Source organism: Solanum stenotomum, chromosome 1, assembly GCF_019186545.1.
Source record: "Solanum stenotomum isolate F172 chromosome 1, ASM1918654v1, whole genome shotgun sequence".
NCBI lineage: Eukaryota > Viridiplantae > Streptophyta > Magnoliopsida > Solanales > Solanaceae > Solanum > Solanum stenotomum.
In genome coordinates, this window is record NC_064282.1 from 54,601,556 (window position 1) to 54,620,844 (window position 19,289).

The 19,289-nt window shown below is 33.0% G+C and overlaps 1 protein-coding gene and 1 pseudogene across 1 annotated transcript in view; one reads left to right on the forward strand and one right to left on the reverse strand.

Annotated features, from left to right (window-relative positions):
• The window catches only part of LOC125853815 (mitochondrial thiamine diphosphate carrier 2-like), a 216,221-nt gene that overhangs the window by 25,835 nt on the left and 171,097 nt on the right, over positions 1 to 19,289 (reverse strand). The gene's annotated exons all lie outside the window — the stretch shown is intronic.
• On the forward strand, positions 12,025 to 13,708 carry LOC125853809 (F-box/kelch-repeat protein At3g23880-like; annotated as a pseudogene).

Here is a 19,289-nt window from a genome sequence, read left to right on the forward strand (position 1 = left end):
ACACAATTATAATGAACAGAAAATAAGTACAGAAAGTAAAGATGGCACACGTACTTTACGTGGAAACCTCATTGCTCAAGGGAGTAAAACACCTATCTCACAGGATTTTCAAACTGCTTTTACTAAACTTCACAAGCCAAAGTAAAACCCAGTTTACGACACACACGAGATTAACCTCTTAATCTCTATTTGAGTAATACACTATCACTCAATAAGCCAAAGCAATGTCTGCATTGCCCACTATACTAACCCAACTGTTTAATATAGACTTTTACGTAAGACACTAAGTTGCCCTCAACTAAGTTCTTACAATGATTCACCCAAGGTTGAAACATTTCTATCACAGGCGAAACGATTCCTACAATATAAGCACAAATACAAGCAATCAAGGTAACAACTAGTTTAGGATGCAATAATGTAAACTATTAGGTCCCTTGCTGTTTTGAAGCTTGAATCTCTCTTTTTGAATGAATGAAATGATTTGTTGTTTGTTGTCTTGAATATATCAAAGATTAAGAGTTAATACCCATTGGACAAACAACTTCGTCCCTTCTGGTTGGTGCAGTACTCTGACAACCTCACCAACTTCTGATGCTGACAATTTCCAGCTGTATAACATATGGTCCTAGACGAACATACTCTGCAGAGGACCGGGTCCCTGCACTTGTGAGGAGATCATCAAAACATCTGGGAGTATTAAGACTTATTATCATGGATCGTTTAATGTATATGTAGAATTTAAGGCATTCTAATCGTCAAGGAAGCAAGTGTTGCAATAGTCCATTAAAAGAAGTAAAAATCTACAAATATGACTCTGAACATCAGTATGTGGAACTCAAAAGCAAAGCTGGCAACGAGGACCCTTAAAGAAAAGGAGACAGTTTGTTTTGAATTATATTGGTGATGTAGATTATTCTAGTGCAAACTGAATTCACTTATTCATTCACTTCAACTGGCTAACCTTTTCCAAAAGTACAATGAAATTTTGGGTTGATTTGAAGAGTCATAGAACCAGTTCAGCAACCAGAGTGAACTCAAATGAATGATAAGATATACTGAATGCTGAGAAGAAGAAAAGAGTATAAAACTTATTATCTAAAGCATTATGTATACTTTTGTTTTTGGCTAGTTCTTATTTACCTTTATCTGTAAGTGATATTCCCTAGACTTTTATGATTTCATACTCTTGAACTAGGCTTCTTGACCCCTATTATTTTCTATATTTTTATTACTTGTGTTTTCTCCTTATAAATCTACTTTGATATGCGTTGTTTGAGCTTTTCGGAAACATCTCCTCTATCTCCATGAGGTAGGTAAAGTTTGCATACATTTTTCACTCCCTAAACCCCATGTGTGGAATTTCACTAGTTATGTTGTTGAAACTAGGCTTCTTGACAGAAAATTGTACGAAGAGAAGTTTGTTTTTTCTCTTCTATGCTTGAAAATGGATTAGGGCTAGTTGTGGCTTCTATAAGCAATTTAAACTCTATTGATTGGTGAGAAAATCTAGTATTCATCAAAGATTTTTCAGTACTTGTCTTCTTCAACTTTGATTTTTTTTGGTTTGGTTCTCGATTTGATATTTTGGTGCACTGAAGAATTGAAGTTCAATAACATACATTCAGAAAAACAATTTCCCCTTTTTCATTGTCTTCCCTTCACAGTTGTTGACATAATATAAATGGCAATTTAAAGTAAGCTCGAGTTGTGCATCTAGTTTCATAGCAATTCACAGTGCACATCATACATAAAGAAAAAGAAATAACATACTGTTTCGAAATGATAACTAGCTTGAATTAAAAAAAATTATCACATCAAATGTTGTGCCTTGCACCTAATTTCATTTTCTAGCCATAAGAATTTTTAGCTGAAGAAAAGAATAAAATGCTTTAAAATATGGTGGCAAGCTTGGGAAAAAGCTCTCATTTGGACTCAATCCCGCACACTCTATCGAGTAATTGGGGAGATACAACTTATTGGTGACATTCTACATAGAAAATCGAAAAATCAAATTAAATCAAATTCAACTTTAAAAAAATTCAATCAAAGTAGTTTGATTTGGTCTTCAATGAACACTATTAAGAAATTAAAATCCAAAAGATTGAATCAAATGCCACCCCAATCACAATAAAATAATTCACATTTTAATCTTGAATTTTATTTTTCTTATCCTAGTGGCCAATTTTTCTTTTTTCTTATAATAAATAAACTATGGTATTCAGCTAGTTTATTTGCACTTATCATATTTGTATGTATTAATTTTACGATAAATGTTTCACCTCCTACACGTAATTATAGTTGTTCATGATTATAGTTAAAAAATCAAATTGAATCGCAATTCGAATCAAATCGATTAAAAAATCAATATTTGGTGTGGTTTGTGATAGCTCCATAGTTGGAGCTTTAAGTTTTACAGTAATGTAGAGAGGAAGAAAGAAATTGTATTGATTGAATTATGTCACTTGATACATTGAATATATACATTGTGTATATTTATACTAATCACATGAGCTTGTAACTAACTAATGCCAGCTGTCTATATTTCTAACTAACTCTAGCTGAATAGTTAACTAACTCAACCATTTAGCTTGCTAACCATTTACACTAGTTAACACTCCTCCTCAAGCTTATGATTGGAACACATTAGTCATCCCAAGTCTGCTCATCAACAAGTTGTGTTGTATCTTTCCCAGACCAGTAAATCAGCCAGTTGATGTTTAGTGTTGATGTGTTCAGTTTACAGCATTCCTTGGCAAATTCTTTCCCTAAAAAAATGGCAATCAATATCTATGTGTTTAGTTCTCTCATGGAAGATTGGATTTGCAACTATTTGAATAGCTGCCTTACTGTCACACATTAGATGCACATGAAGATTTACACATACTTCTAGTTCTTTATACAAGCCTATTAACCAAGTGATCTCAGTTGCACAAGCATCCATGCTCTTGAACTCTGCCTCAGCTGAACTCCTTGACACTATTTCTTGTTTCTTGGATTTCCACGACACTAAAGCACCTCCAAACTTCACAAGGTATCATGCTAACCTCCTAGTTTCCACACATGCTCCCCAATAAGAGTCACAGTAGGCTGTTAGTTGTGCAGTTTGATCAAATGGCATTAGTAATCATGAACCAGGTGCTTCATTAATATATCTTACCACTCTTAGTACAACCTCCCAATGTGAATGTTTAGGAGAGTGCATGAATTGACTTAGTCCATGTACAATGAAGGCAAGATCTGGTCTAGTCATAGTGAGATAGAGAAGTCTTTCTACTAGTCTTTGATACCTTGTAGGATTTTTAAGTAGATCATCACTTTCAGTCCTTGTGTTTGTGTTATTAACATGCTCATCATACTTGATAGAAGTGAGTTTTTGATTCATTTCTAGTGGTGTGTACACAGGTTTAGCTCCTCTTAGCCCAAACTTTGAAATTAGTTCCAAAGCATACTTTCTTTGTGTCATCAAAATACCCCTGTTAGATCTAGAGAACTCAATTCCAAGGAAGAATATGAGTTCACCTAGATCTGTCATCTTGAAGCTGGTTTGAATTTCCTGTCTAGTCTTGCATAACTGTTGAGAGCTGCTCCCAGTAATCAGAAGATCATCCATATACACTAACACTATCACAATATCACCCCTTAGCCTATTTAGTGAAGAGTGAATAGTCAAAGTGACTTTGTGTAAAGCCCATTTGCACCAATGCCTCAGTCAGATTTAAATTGCATTGCCTAGGTGCTTGTTTTAGACCATACAATGACTTGTGTAATTTGCACACCTTCTTGCTTCCCCCTTGGTTTGTAAAGCCATCAGGAATCTACATGTACACTTCTTCGTTGAGATCGCCATTAAGAAAGGCATTGTGAACATCCATCTGATAAATATACCATCATTTAAAGGCATTTAGAGCTACCACATCTCTCACAGTGACCATTTTAGTAACTGGACTGAAAGTTTCTCCGTAGTCAAGACCTTTTTCTCTAATTGAACCCCTTAGCTACCAGCCTGGCCTTGAACCTCTCAAGTTCCCTTGAGGCTAGAAAATTTATCTTATAGATCCACCTGCACCCAATAGGTACCTTTCCAGGTGGAAGATCAACAATGCTCCAGGTTTTATTTGCCTCTAGAGCTGTAATTTCCTCATTCATAGCTTTTACCCAAGCAGGATCAACAACAGCCCCTTTGAAGATTACTAGTTCAGATATAGCTGAATAAGCTTGGAAGGTTTGACTATAAGAGGGGGACATATGAGAATAAGTGAGATGATAGGATAATGGATAGAGACAAGAGCTAACTCTTGATTTTGGCTGTGTAGCAAAGTCCTGCAACCTTAAAGGGGGTTTACTGGGCCTGTCTAATTTTCTTGAGGATGCAACTGTTACCATATGAGGAATTGGAATAGGAACAGTAGATATAGGAAGTGGTGATTCAGAAGGCATAACTCACTCAGAATCCATATTTACAGGAGTCACACTAGGTAATGATACTGACTCGGAATCAATTGGTGAAATAAGGTCAAGGATAGGAAACATGGGATCTAAGGATGCTTGCATGTGCTTGAAAGGAAACAAATATTCTTGAAACACAACTTGCCTATTCACAAAGAACTTATGAGCATGAATATCATACATGACATATCCTTTCTATATGGATGAATAACCCATAAACACTGCAGGAATGGCCCTGGAAGAGAACTTATCAGAAATTTTGAGGCATGCATCATAACATAGGCACCCAAAAATTTTCAGATGAGATAAGGATGAAGAGTGGACATATAGTTTTTCATAGGGAGACTTATAGGTTAATACTCTAGAAGGAAGCATATTGATAAGATACACGGCAGTTGAGACACAATGACCCCAATATTTGAGTGGTATAAAGGCTTGAAACCTGAGAGACATTACCATGGCAAGAATAGTTCTATGCTTTCTTTCAACAACACTATTCTGTTGTGGTGTATAGACACAAGTACTCTGATGAGCAATTCCAAGTTCACTTAGTAAAGTCTGAAGCTCACCATTAAAAAATTCATAACCATTGTCTGTTCTCAGAGTTTTAACAGTGGTAGAGAATACATTTTGGACCTATTTAAGAAAGTTTCTAAGTACCACTATAGTGTCAGCTTTAGATAAAGTTTCTGAGTACCACTATAATGTCAGCTTTAAATGCAAGCAGGAACACCCAAGTATACCTGCTAAAGTCATCCACAGTAGTAACAAAAAATCTCTTTCCATTATAGGTAGGAAATCTATAAGGTCCTCACAAATCACAATGCATCAATTCAAATACATGATTAGTCTTTTGAGTACTTATAGGAAATGGAAGTTTAACATGTCTAGCTAGAGGACAAACAATGAGTGAAGTTGATCAGTACTTGCTAATGTCTTAAGACACTCATGCTTATTTATTACATCAATAGGTGCATGACCAAATCTGTTGTGCCATATACTACTAGACTCACACTGAGTAACAGAACTAACAGAATTAGTTATACTATAATTGACCAGTTGACTTAGAGCTTGACTTGGACCTTCATGTAGTATGTATAGACCATGTTCCTCCTTACCAATCCCCTTCACCAGACCAGTGTAGAGGTCCTGGAAAAGACAGAAGTCAGGAAAAAAACACACCATGCATTGTAATCTTTGGTTATCTTTGAGACTGACAACAAGTTAAACCTGAAGTCAGGTAAGAATAACACATTAGATATAGACTGATTTGTCAATACACAAGTACTTCCAATGTGAGTGACTGTTGCAACTTTACCATTTGGTAAATGAACCTTACCTTCTCCTTGTTCAAGCACATCCCTAGCTTTATTTAGAATGCCAAGGTCAAATGTGATATGATGTGATGCTCCAGTATCAACTATCCATTTTCTACTTGTATAATTACATGACATAGTAAATAGGGAACTACTCGAATCATCAGTAGTGGTAATGTTTGCAGATGGTTTAACTTTTGTGTTCTTACCACTTGGTCTAGATAGAAGATGGATAATTTGTTGATACTGAGCAGGAGTGAAGAAAGCTCCAGAAAGAGGACCTGTTCCTGAAGTGTTGTTTCCTTTGATGCTACAACTTATGTTCTCTTGTCCAGGATTAGAGTGGAGATCCACCTGATTAGCATACATCCCAGTGTTCAAAGGTTTCTTTTTGGACTTGAAGTAAGCAGGATATCTCACTATTTTGTAGCACTGTTCTCTGGAATGACCCTTACACCCACAATGTTCACATTGTGAGAAGTTTTTTCTAGCCTTGTAGCTTTTTCCTGAAGAGCTAGTACTGTGATTATATCCTTTATTATGATCACCAACACTTGAAAATGATTTGGCAGAAGACATCTTAGATGAACCAACTCCATTGCTGTAGATGTTGTGTCTGTGAGTATATATTGTTGTGCCTTCTATCATCCATGAGCTATTGGAACTAGTACTAGCTAGACTTCTCTGTCTTTCTTGATCAATAAGTAGTGCATATGCTTTGTTGAGTGAAGGAATAGGACTCATCATGAGGGTAATACGACTCATTTAACCCCATTAAGAATTGCAATAACCTTTGATAATCACAATGTTCACCAAACTTTTTGGACTCGGGACATGGACACTGAGAGCATGGCATGATAGCATTATACTCATCCTAGAGGTCTCTCAAAATTGAATGATAGTCAGCAATTGACATTGTTCCTTGAGTGAGAGAATGAACCTCTCTGTGCAATTGAAAAATTCTGGATACATTCACAATGTCAAACCTTTCTCTCATATCTAGCCACACCATTCTAGCATCAAATGCATATACAACAGAGCTAAGCAGACCAGGTCTCACTGCATTCATAAATAAACTCAAAACTACTGCATTACGTTTTTCCCACTGATAATGTAATTTAGGCTCAAACATTGACTTAGGAAACCTTCCATCTACAAATCCTAGCTTACTTCAACCTACTAAACCAATTCGAAAAGACCTAATCCACAAAGCGTAGTTCTCTGAACCTGTTAATTGTAGTGATATTAGAGAACTACCTGGAACTTCTGTATTCTGAAGAAACAGATGATGATTGTGATCAATCACAGGAATTGTTGTTGTGCGTTTACCACTACCAGTGCTAGTAGTTCCAACTCAAGCTACATCTATTGTAGTTCTAGTCATGGGAACATATGAACAACTTCTTCTGATTCACCAGTTTTTAGGAATGATGAGACCGGAGCATCTAATCCTTCTTCTAGATAATGAAGTCTCTATGATCGTAGGCTCTGATACCATGATAGCTCCATAGTTGGAGCTTTAAGCTTTACATTAATGTAGTGAGGAGGAAAGAAATTGTATTGATTGAATTATGTAACTTGATACATTGAATCTGTACACTGTGTATATTTATACTAATCACATGAGCTTGTAACTAACTAGTGTCAGTTGTCTATATTTCTAACTAACTCTAGCTGATTAGTTAACTAACTCAATCATTTACACTAGTTAACAGTTTGGTTATATATTTTAAAAAGCATATTATTTGGTTTGGTTTTGGTTTTGGTTTTACAAAAAAAAACCTCAAATATTATATTTATAAATTTATAATTATTTATATATTATTCATAAATAAAATATAAATATTTTGTTAAATTTTAATTAACTTAAGTTTTTAAATACATTTTAGGAAAAATTACCTAACTACATATCATTTTTTACCCTATTTTCTATTATTCCCTAACATTTTAAAAAATTACAAAAATTCCTCTTTTTTCTCAAATTCTCTCATTTCCAGATACATAACTTTCAATCTTCCAACTCCACTATTTTCTCCCTTTATTCATGCCTATAATCACTCCACTATATCACCAATTACCTTTATCATTCCTTTATTTTGAATTTTAAATATTTTCTTCCTACAGTTAATGATTTAAAGTTGATTAAGAGATAGTTCTTCATTTATTTTTTTCTTTCCGATTCTTTTTTTTAACAGGAAAACATGAACAGTAGGCTCAATTTATTGACTATGTATCATATGTTTGTTATGTATGTGCGGTACTATTTTACAACAAAAACATTGTTATCATATTCACAATTTTTTTTTGTATATGATACACAACTACGTCAAATTTTACGGGCATGATACATCTCATTTATACTACATGTATCGATCTCAAACCAAACAACTGTAACATCTCGCAAATTAAAAGAACTAGAAAGAGCTAGAATTAGAAAGAGTGATTTTTGGAAAAAAATAAAAATCTGGAGTATTGATTAAGTTTGAGTTTTTTGGTCAACTTCAAACGACCATAACTCCTAGCTCAGGATGAGTTAGGTGTGTTTCCAAATATCGTAGGAAAGATCTTGGAATAATCTTTCCAATGCCGCCGAGTTTGCGCGATTTTGAGTTCGTATGAGTGAATTATTCCCATTGAAAGTTGAGTTGTACAAATAAGAAAAGTCCCATCCGGATTTTAGAAGGGCATTATGGTCTTTTCACCACCCAATTAATTAATTTCATTTTTGGTAATTAAGTTGGGGTCTAAATTGATTGGATTCAGTTTACACTTTTGAGAAACAAGTTAGGGCTTTGAGAGAAGAGAAAAGAAGAGGAGAAAAGAGGAGAAGGAGCACGGAATCGTCAAGTTCTTGAAGCTAGGCTCGTGGATTTCGTCAAGGGGTGATCCCTACGAGGTATGTGAATTCACACAGCATTGGGCTCATTCACCCACGCCCAAACATATTTAATTTAGCGTGAATTCGTCCTAAAAAGTTGAAAGTTTGAATGTTCTTGATATGTGTTCTCGAATTTACTTTTGTTCTTAAATTGGGATGAGATTAAGGAGTTTCTTGAGACTGTAGAGTCGACTATTAGAGTTGTTTGAGTTAGATTCTTGTGTATATGTTGTGGGTACCTGAATCTAAAGAGTTATTGAGAAAAATAATTGAATTTAGGCGAATTAGGGCTGGAAAACGAAGAAGAAAAAAGTCGGGCAAATTTGGTGCCCTGGTCCGCGTCGCGGACTTGTCCCACGAGTTCACATAAAGTTTCTTCGCGTTGCGGAGTGGTCACAGACCATTCTTCCTCAAAATTTATTTTGCGATCAAAAAATTAAATGCGTCTCCGCGTCGCGGACTTGCTTCCAGGCAGTGATTTCTTGATCATTTCTCATGTTTAGTATCTAAAATTATTCCTAAACATCATGAGATCTTTCCTATCACAAATCACAATCCTTGAATCCATAATTCAATTCAAGGAAAGTTAAGAGTCAAGTCAAGAGAAGTTAAAAGCCAAGTCAAGAGAAGTTGATAGAGTCTTCCAAAAGTCTTCTACAAATGTTTTCACTTTGTTTTAAGACTTAAGTTTGAAGTTGAGTAAAGAGTAAAGATTGAAGTGATTTCTTCAAAAGAGTATATCAGGACTATGTATTTCCAAAGAGTAAATGTTTTCACATTTAAACAAGAAAGGAAACTGAGATTTCCAAAAGGGCCTTTGAGCTTGTTTTCAATAAAGAGTAAAAGTAAAGTTCATTCTTCAAAGATTATACGGGAACTAAGTATTCCCATGAGTTAAAATGTTTTCACATTTGAGCAAGAAAGGAAACTGAGATTTTCAAGAGAGTTTTTAAGCTAAATTTTGAGTAATTATCTCAAACCAAAGAAAGAGTTTTGTTTTTACAAACATATGAGCTAAGTATATTTTGGGAGTAGTATTGAGCACCGATATGAGGACAAGTTTGAGTTCAGCTAACTCACGCCTCCATAAATCATGTAGCCATCAAGGGTAGTAAAGGATCATACTTTTTAGATGACTCCTTAAGTGCTTTTTAGCATAGACTAGTGGATCCACTTAGTTAAGGCGTTTTATATGACAACAAAGTATAGGACAGTTCTGGCAGCATAGGCAAGACGTTATATTACCACTTAGTCTCATAGTAGTGGTTGTCGGTTAGAGAATCTCCCATAGAAACTATATTACTTTCTTATATGAGTAAAGTTGAGTTGATATTGCATTTTCTTTAACGAACTAAGTTGTTTTCTATTGTTTTAAAGGCTTTCTATATATTGCATGTGTTTTATTACTTTATATTGAGTTAAGTTATTCAGGAGTTGAGTAAAGCCAAGGTAAATGTTTCTTTCAGATTCTTTTCAAGCTTAAGTTATGTTTAGCATTCCAACTCGCATACTCGTACATTCAATATACTGATGCCAGTTGGTCTGCATCTTATTATGATGCAGACGCAGGTAACTAGGATCAGCATTCAGCGCCTCATTGATCCAGTTGAGCACTCAGAGTCAGTTGGTGAGCCTCCTAGCTTTTCGGATGATCCTTTTTATTGCTATCAATATTTTAGTTCATTAGGATGATGTGGGTCTAGTCCTGACGTCCATCTCAGTTGTTTAGAGGCTTCATAGACAGAGTTAGTGATGTTAGTTCATGAGTCTTTACTTTCCCTTTTCAGTTAAGTTGAGAATTGAGTTGCCGCTTTGGTAGTGAATGTTATTTATTACATTCTAAGTTATTTATTGAGCAGTTTAGTTTTTCTTTTAAAGTATATTTATCTTGAGTAAAGTCTTCCGCTGATTAAGTAAGTCAATACAAGGGTTCGCTTGGGGCCAACAATGGTTCTCGAGTGCCAGTTACGTCTGGGGTGTAGGCTCGGGGCGTGACAACAACTTATGGGCAACAATTACATGTTTAATTTATCATGTAACAATACAATACTTACCAATTTAAACAAGATACATAAATAGTAATGTATCATGCACTAATTTTTTTTTTAGATATGATACGTAAATTCAAATTTATACTAAATGTATCAATTACATAGCAACTACCACACGTTAATATATCGATCTCAAATCTAAGATCTTATGGGCAACAATTATTTATTTAATGTATCTAGTATAAATACAATATGTATCAATTTAAACAAGATACATAAGTAGTAAAATGCTAAGTAGCAAAGATAGTCATGATCTATCTTCTCAAAAATTTTGACAATTTTGAATCAAAATTGAAAGGATCTTCAATAAACTAGGAGAATAATTTTGAATCTCAAAATGAAAGGATCTTCGATGAATTGGGAGAAGAAAAAATCTCGAATCTCAAAATTTTTGACAATCTTGAATAAAAATTGAAAGGATCTTCGATGAACTTGAAGATTCAAAAGGAAATCGTTTGTCCAATAACAATTCCATCACTTTTGTTTCCTTCGTAACTCACCTTGCTTACCCAAAATTTTGACAAAAGTTTTTGAATCAAATCTGAAAGGTTTCTTCGTTGAATGGGGGGAGTACTTTGAAATTTTGAATTTCTTCGTTCTGTTAGGATTTACCTTTGTATGATTGAGAGTAAGAAGAAGCATAAACGTAATTTATGAGATTTAATTAATTTCAAGATTTTATTCCCTTTTTAGCGCAACAGAAAGATTCTTCTTGTATTAGAATTAATTTATCCGGATGGTGAATTAATGTATCTGAATGGTACAAATTTTAAGGGATTATTGTAATTACAAAAAGAATAGGGATAAAATGTAATTTACTCTTTACACTATGAGATTTATGTAAATTATACTTAATTTTATCATTTTCTGAAACCCAACACTTAAATTTTAACCCAACTATTAAAATCCTAAGACAACGTCCATCAAATATCCATTACCTTATATTTACCTACCCTACCTTAAATTATATAGTCACCATTTCTCTTGATAGAATCACTTTAAAATAGCTTTAGTATTGCCTAATTGAATCCACAATAGTGGATTGTTCATGTATTAGGTGTGTGTCTTTCGAGATGTCTATGCCCTCAACAAATTTATTACTTTCAAATAAAAAAACTGAACCAAACCAACAATTATGTTTTTCGTTTAATTTGGTTTGCTTTTAGACATTTAAAAATTGATTGTATTGGGTTGATTTTGACTTTGGCCAATAATCGATTCAAACTGAACCATGAACACCCATAATCCATAAAATTAAAGCAGATAAAAGAAAAATCACCTAATTAATATGGTATCTTTACTAAAGATTGAAAACCTAAAACCTCATGTTGCCTATCTCACTTCATTGAAAGGGATTGCAACACTGCAAATGGGTTAAAGCTCAGCATATAAAATTCTCGGCAACAACATCAATGGCGCATGAATCAGAATCAGTGTCACTTCTTCCTCCAGAAATAATATCTGAAATACTGGTAAGGCAACCCGTGAAATCCTTGTTGATGATGAGGTGCGTTTCTAAATCTTGGCTTTCTCTAATCTCAACTCGTCAATTCATCAAAACCCATTTAGAATTTTCAACCAACAAACAAGATTTTGCTCACGACATCCTTCTTCTTAGTAGCTCTTCTTTTGAGCATACCCTAAGATTTTACACTTGATCTCTTTATGCAATTATGTATCAAGAATCTCCCCATGTACCTGATGACCTTGATTTTCCTTGCAAAGACCCACTTGTTGATTATAACTTTGTGGGTTCATGTGATGGGTTGCTCTGTATTTCTGGTGGTGCTCATGATCTATTTCTATGGAATCCGTCTATAAGAAAGTCGAAGAAACTGCCAATTTCAGGAAGTAATGTGCATTGTAGTTCGTATTTGGCTTATGGTATTGGTTATAATGAGTGTCAAGATGATTACAAAGTTGTAGAAGTTATGGGAAGTTCGCATAGTGAGTATGGGTTTCAGAATGAGTTTAGGGTTTATAGTCTAAGAACTAATTCTTGGAAAATGATTCAAGAGTACCCCGGTGTTATATTTTGCAACGATCCTGCTAAATTTGTGAATGGAAGACTTCATTGGATTGCTACTCGTGTTAGTGATAAGAATGACTCATGGTTTATCTCTTCATTAAACCTCGTCGATGAGAGATATGAAAATGTAGCATTGCCTGATCTTGTTTATGGTAATTTTGATTGGGAATTAGGGATTTTAGGTGGTAATCTATGTGTATTTTGTGACTATTATAAGGTTCGGATGGATGTGTGGGTAATGAAGGCATATGGACTTATGGAGTCGTGGAATAAGGTGGCTTCAATCCCTTATTTTACAGCTATTGAGCACTCGCCTTTTCCAGTTTTCATCTCTCATAATGATGAAATTTTACTGCAACACGGTTCAAGTTTATTGATATATAATTCAACACACAATACTTTCAAGCATCCTCAGGTTCAGATCCATCATGGTTATGAAATTCAATTTAGTTTGTACACGAAAAGTCTTGTTTCGCCACATTTTGTTGAGGAAGTTTGAAAAGCTATGGATAGATGAATGACTGATGGAAATTTGTGCTATGGTTTTTCTTTTGTGGTCTTGTGCATAGTGATAAACTGACAAAATCTTACTTGATGATTCCAGATTTTGGCAAAAAGAAGAAAGAGCGAAAATTTTGGCTCTTAGGCAGACAATTGGATCATCAAAGGGAGTAAAGCCCTATGATGTTAGTATGACACTTATGGCTGGAGTTGGTTCTTTGAAAATATCATACGTTACGAAAGTAGGTGACACCAACAAAATTGGCTTTTTAGAATCTTTAAGTCAGCTTGGAAGAACCTCCAAAGTTTATTTATCCTCCACTTTCTCTGACTCAATGGTTCGAATGTAGTGCAACCGCAGTTTGCAACATACCCCAGGGTGGACGAGTTGGTTGAGCAAGGGATATTTCAAATAGGTGGTCACAAGTTTGAAACCCCCTGCATGCTTTCTCGGTTGCACGGGGCTTGTCTAGTGTAGTTTACCTCTCTTGTGCACCTGAAGGTACGATTGGGGGATCCTTTGTCATCAAAAAAAGAAAAAGCACATTGCCACCATTTATTGTGGAAAAGGAACTGCTGGTTTTTGAATACTACCGTCTGCAGGGCAGCACAAGATTGAGAGTTGGAGTTCCATATCATTTTGCCAATTAATTCAAGCTGACAAAATCAGACAGGGATGAGTTTATACAGTAATGCTACCCGGAATCAACAATTTTCTATCCGTTCTTAGCACTACATCATAGTTGATTTGGTACAAAGTGAGTTACATTACATAATGCTGATGAGTAAAAGCTCTAAGAACTAAGAAAGGGTACTGTTTTCAGTTGACAATATATATGGGAGGCGAAAAGCTGCACTCTCGGAAAGGATTCCTCTTAGTTTTCCTTATTTCCGATTCTACCTTTACAGAATTTGCATTCTATAAATACAATAAAATTCAATAGAATCTGTATCAGATTGGAGTCATGACTAGCATGGACAATTTGTCTGAGAATGTAATTCACAAACTATGGAGTTAGTACCTTTGAGAAATGCCTTTTCTTCTACATCATACCTGCATTTTGAATTTTCATTGGGTAATGGCTTTATCTGGTGGAGACTCTTCCCTCCTCTTCCTTTTAGTTTCTCTTTTACATGACTTCTTGGAGCAATCCCCTTGATATTCAAACGATTTGTCCCCATCTTTCGATACAGATGCATCAAAAGGAAAGGTACAACAAACAAATAAATCATCGTGTTCTCTATTTAAAAATGGAATACTAGTGTTTATCTAGGATAAGAAATAGGCAATAGAATGCACGATAAATCTGTAGAAACAAACATTTGTCCAATTGAGTGAGCACTTAGGAGGAGTTTGAGTTCCACATACTGATGTTCTGAGACATATTTGTAGGCTTTTACTTCTTTTAATTGACTATTGTGACGCTTGCTTCCATGACGAGTAGAATGCCTCAAATTCTTCATATACATTGAACGATCCATGAAACAAGAAATCATTTCAATAGTTGATGTTAGGGTGAGTCTCTTAGGATGACAACTCCATAACAAAGCATTCACAAGGGTTGGGTACTTAATAAAAATACAAATATTGAGTAACAAAAAAATAATTAACAAACAAAAATTAATATAAATACAATTCTGGTATGAATCTTCCTCCTCCTCCGCCTCCTCCCCATCTGACGGCAGGTTGGATAATATTCGCTTGCAACGAAGAGGCTCTTTTCCACGAAGGCAAAATCACTCTTGCATTTAAGATCTTCACACCAGTTCATTTTCTGATTGATCAGAAAGACCAACCCAGTCCTAGTGAGAAGAAGATGGTTAGACGCCAATTGAAAGAGAGGTAGTTTTTCCATGATGACCGGTTGACTTCACTTAATAGAGTCCTAAATGCAGTCTATTTGAGAAGGGGCCACATTGGTTTTTATTAGTTGTCCAAGGGAAAAGAATAAGTACTGGCTGTTGGCATGTCCGAGCTAAGATCGGTTGAGGCGGGTAGGGTTGCCTAACTTACTTCCCCCCCACCCCCTCCCCCTCCTCCTCCTCCTCCTCCTCCTCCTCCTCCTCCTGTTATGTTCCTTTATTTCGATTTTTTGTTCACCAAACCAGAATTCAAATTTATATTCACTTGTGTATTAGTAATCCTATAAGCAAAATTCGAAATTATTAAATATGAATGTATAAAAAAAAATCAAATAATATATGATGTATGAATGTCAATATATATTACTACAATCTACTAAATCTCAAATATGAAAACAAAATCACAAAAAAACGAACAATAGTGTTTAAAAGACGAAATATCTGAAATACATAAAAGAAGGAAATCTCATATAATACCTACTGAATATGAAAACAAACTCACAAGAAAATCAAACAATACAATTTAAAAGACGGAAAATCTGAAATACAAGATACTTGATGAATATGAAAACAAAATCACTCACAAAATACTTGTTGAATACGAATTTACCTTTATCAATGGGTGAAAAATCTTTTTAATTAATTGTGTATTTCTTGAACAAAATGTAGGAAATTCGCAGAGTTGATTTTCTTGAACAAGGAAAGGAGATAACAATGGTGAAAAAAGGAAGATAGAGAAAGGAGTGATTGGGGTAAAACCTAGAAGAGGGGTAAGTGCGTAATGAAGTTTTTTTTATATCGGATAGTAGGGTAAAAAATGGTCCAATGTGGAACTGATTTGAAAAATAAAAGGAAAGAAAATTAATTATATTAAGATACAATTTATTTTCTACAATATTGACATTTTTAAAAAATTATTTTAAAGTGTAAATATTTTTAATAATTATATTAGGAATTGTGACTAATTTACTAACTTTTCCTTTTTTATTTGATGCAAATTTTACTTTAAGAGAAAAGAAAAAGGATGAAAAAAGAAACCAAAAAGCAAGAAAAATTACCTGTTCACTGAGAAGCGTCCTTGAGGAAAATAGAATCAGTTTTGCTGCCTTTATAAAGTGTTTCCTTTGAGAGTGTGAATCATCCTTTTCAATGCTGTTAAATATTACTCTCTCTATTTCAAATTAATTAAATTATTAAGGTATTTTATACATTTTAAGAAAAGAACATTAAGATATAAATTAGATATAACTTTTCATTTTTATCCTTATTAATTATTATCAAATTTATGATTAAAGTAACTACATATTAATTACTTCCTCCATTCCATATTAATTGAATTATTGAGACATTTTTATTTTTCAAATTAACTTAATTGTTCAATATTCAAGATTATTTTTAAAATATTCTTCCAATTTTACCCTTCATTTGAATTTTCAATGTGACGACTTCAATAAATTTGACAATAATTAATAAGGGTAAAAATGAAAAACTATGTTCAATTTATGTCTTAATCTACTTTTCTTAAAGGATGTGAAACACCTTAAAAATTCAAGGGAAAAGAGTTTGATATACCCCTCAACTTTGTCATTTAGAGCTGATATACCCCTCGTTATGAAATTGGCTCATATATACCCCTACTTATATACAAATGACTCACATATACCCTTTTCCTCTAACGGAAATGAAAAAAATTAATTTTAGTTTACTTTTTTATTATATATATATATATATATATATATAATACCATATGAGTATATTTAATTCTCCTCAAACATTTTTTTTTTTTTATTTCAATGACTAATTTAGATTTATTATTTTGTTGGTCAAAATTATATATGTTTCACTAATATTCTTGTAAACTTATTATAGCTGACCAAATTTTTTTCTTCAAATACAAAAATTGAATTATAATATAGACAAAAAAAAATAGTTTTAATTTTTTTCTTTACACTAAGGAGAATAAGAAACTCAAATAATTATAATCAAAGAAGTCAAAAAATAATTTATGTATGTAAAAGTTTAAAATATACCTTGAACTTTATTAGAAGAATCATATATACCCCTAAATAATTTTAAAGAAAATTAAAAGTCAAAAATATAAATTTAAAACTAATTATTTAAAATGAAAGAAGTATTAGATGATTCATCGTTTCCAATGCAGTTAATTACTATTAGGCTTTTTAGGAAAGTTTCTCTCTGCTTATGCAGTTAGCTCGACTCCATGTATTGTTTCTTGATGTTCTTTGGGATTCTTTCACATATTCATTTATTATTTATCAAACTAAATTAGCTAAATTAAATTACTAAAGAATTTTTCAAATTCTAGAGGTTTTTTTGTGTATATGTTTTTTAAACCTTTTTTAAATATTTATTAAAAATTTATTTTTAAAATCTTCTTATTTTCTTTATCTTGTATATTTAATCTAACTGAATATATATTTTTTTTTATAAACTTCATTTATCTAGTATATAAACCTTTTTTTTCTTCACTTTTTTTACCTTCATACATTATTTTTTCTCATCTTTTTTTATTGATTTTATTTATTATTTTTATTTTCTTTGTCTTTCCTTTTATTTTGATTTCAATTTAGTATTTTATTTGTATTTATATTTATTATTCCTTAAACATAGACTAATTTTATACATTAAAATGTTGAAAAAAATAGACAATTTTAACTATTTAGTGTTTAGATTTTAATACAACATCTTAAATATTCAAATGCGCATTCAGATTTAAAAGTCTAAATCTTGATAAAGGTCTAAATCTTGATACACATCTAGCACATCTAAATATTTAGATGTGCATTCTGCAGATTCAGACATGTTAATTTTATGAAAACGAAAGCACAACTTTAGTGAAAAAAGGCATAGTTAAAGACTATATATCAGGCTAATTGTATAAACGAAATAACTATAAATTAAGTGACATGAAAACATGTAAATGTTAGAAAACTATATGCACAGCGGAAGCATATCATGATCATTTTGCTTACATGAATAATAGATAACCAATACCGTTTATGCTAGAGCACATAAATTTGTTGAAATTTAATTCGATAAATATATCTTGAAGCGTGAGCAGAGATACCTTCAAACGAATCTCCAAGTTAAACAGACCTTCAAGCGAATATATCCACAAGATAGACAACAACTATGGCCTTCAACAGTGATCCAAAGTTCACATCCGAACTCTCTCAATACTTCTGTGGGCAAATATGAATAGGAACCTTCAATCTTTTCTAGATTAGGAGAATCTCTATTTGTAGAGATTTCTTCCCAATCCAAAAAGGAGAAGAAAACCCAGTTTTCTTGAAAAAACAAGAAACACACGCCTGACTCCTTTTTTTTTCTTTAGAAATAGGATTCTGAATTTTAGTTAGATATGGGCATTGTAGAGACCACATAATTAATTACTGAGACTTCCTATTATGGAAATAATTAAAATAATTAATTTGAATTTATTCTTTCCATAATAAATTACAAATCATTCCACTAGAAATTCGTAATTGCACTCCTCTATTTATATTTTGAAATTTTCATTAAACACTTGTGTAATTCCCCATGTTAAGATTACAGATACTAATCAATAAATTAAATTACTGACGAATTTAATTCAATGATTAATTTCCTTTAGAGCACTACTTAACTTATTTCATGTGTCGGATTCATAAATCCACTTGCAAGGTTTGACACGATGAAAACTTATAAGTTTCTCAAAAAGGAATATCAATCAATCTCTATAATGAGACATGAATTCCATTAACTAGCTTATTATTTCATCAGTATATATTATTATCATCCAATCTACCAGGCATATTGACCCATCTTGAAATCTCACCTTTTAATAAATCAAAACAATAATTAATATATACAGATCATAATAGTTATATCAGGATTAAGAATATAAGTACATTTAATAGTTTAGAGAATATGTTTTTGTCAGTCAGTCTAAAAAACTACCTCTACTCGGTCCCGTTCAATACATACAAAATGCACTAGCACAAGAAGTTGGAACTATATCATTCCCATAATCAAGATAAATTACATATAATCATGTGCTACAATCGTACCGATGACATGTCCAATTTACATCCTAGATTGTGAACAAAAAACTTTATACTTATAAGAGTCGATGATTTAATCCTCTGTGTATAAGCTAAAACTCTACACACTAAATCATCTACTATATAAGTAAATAGACACCA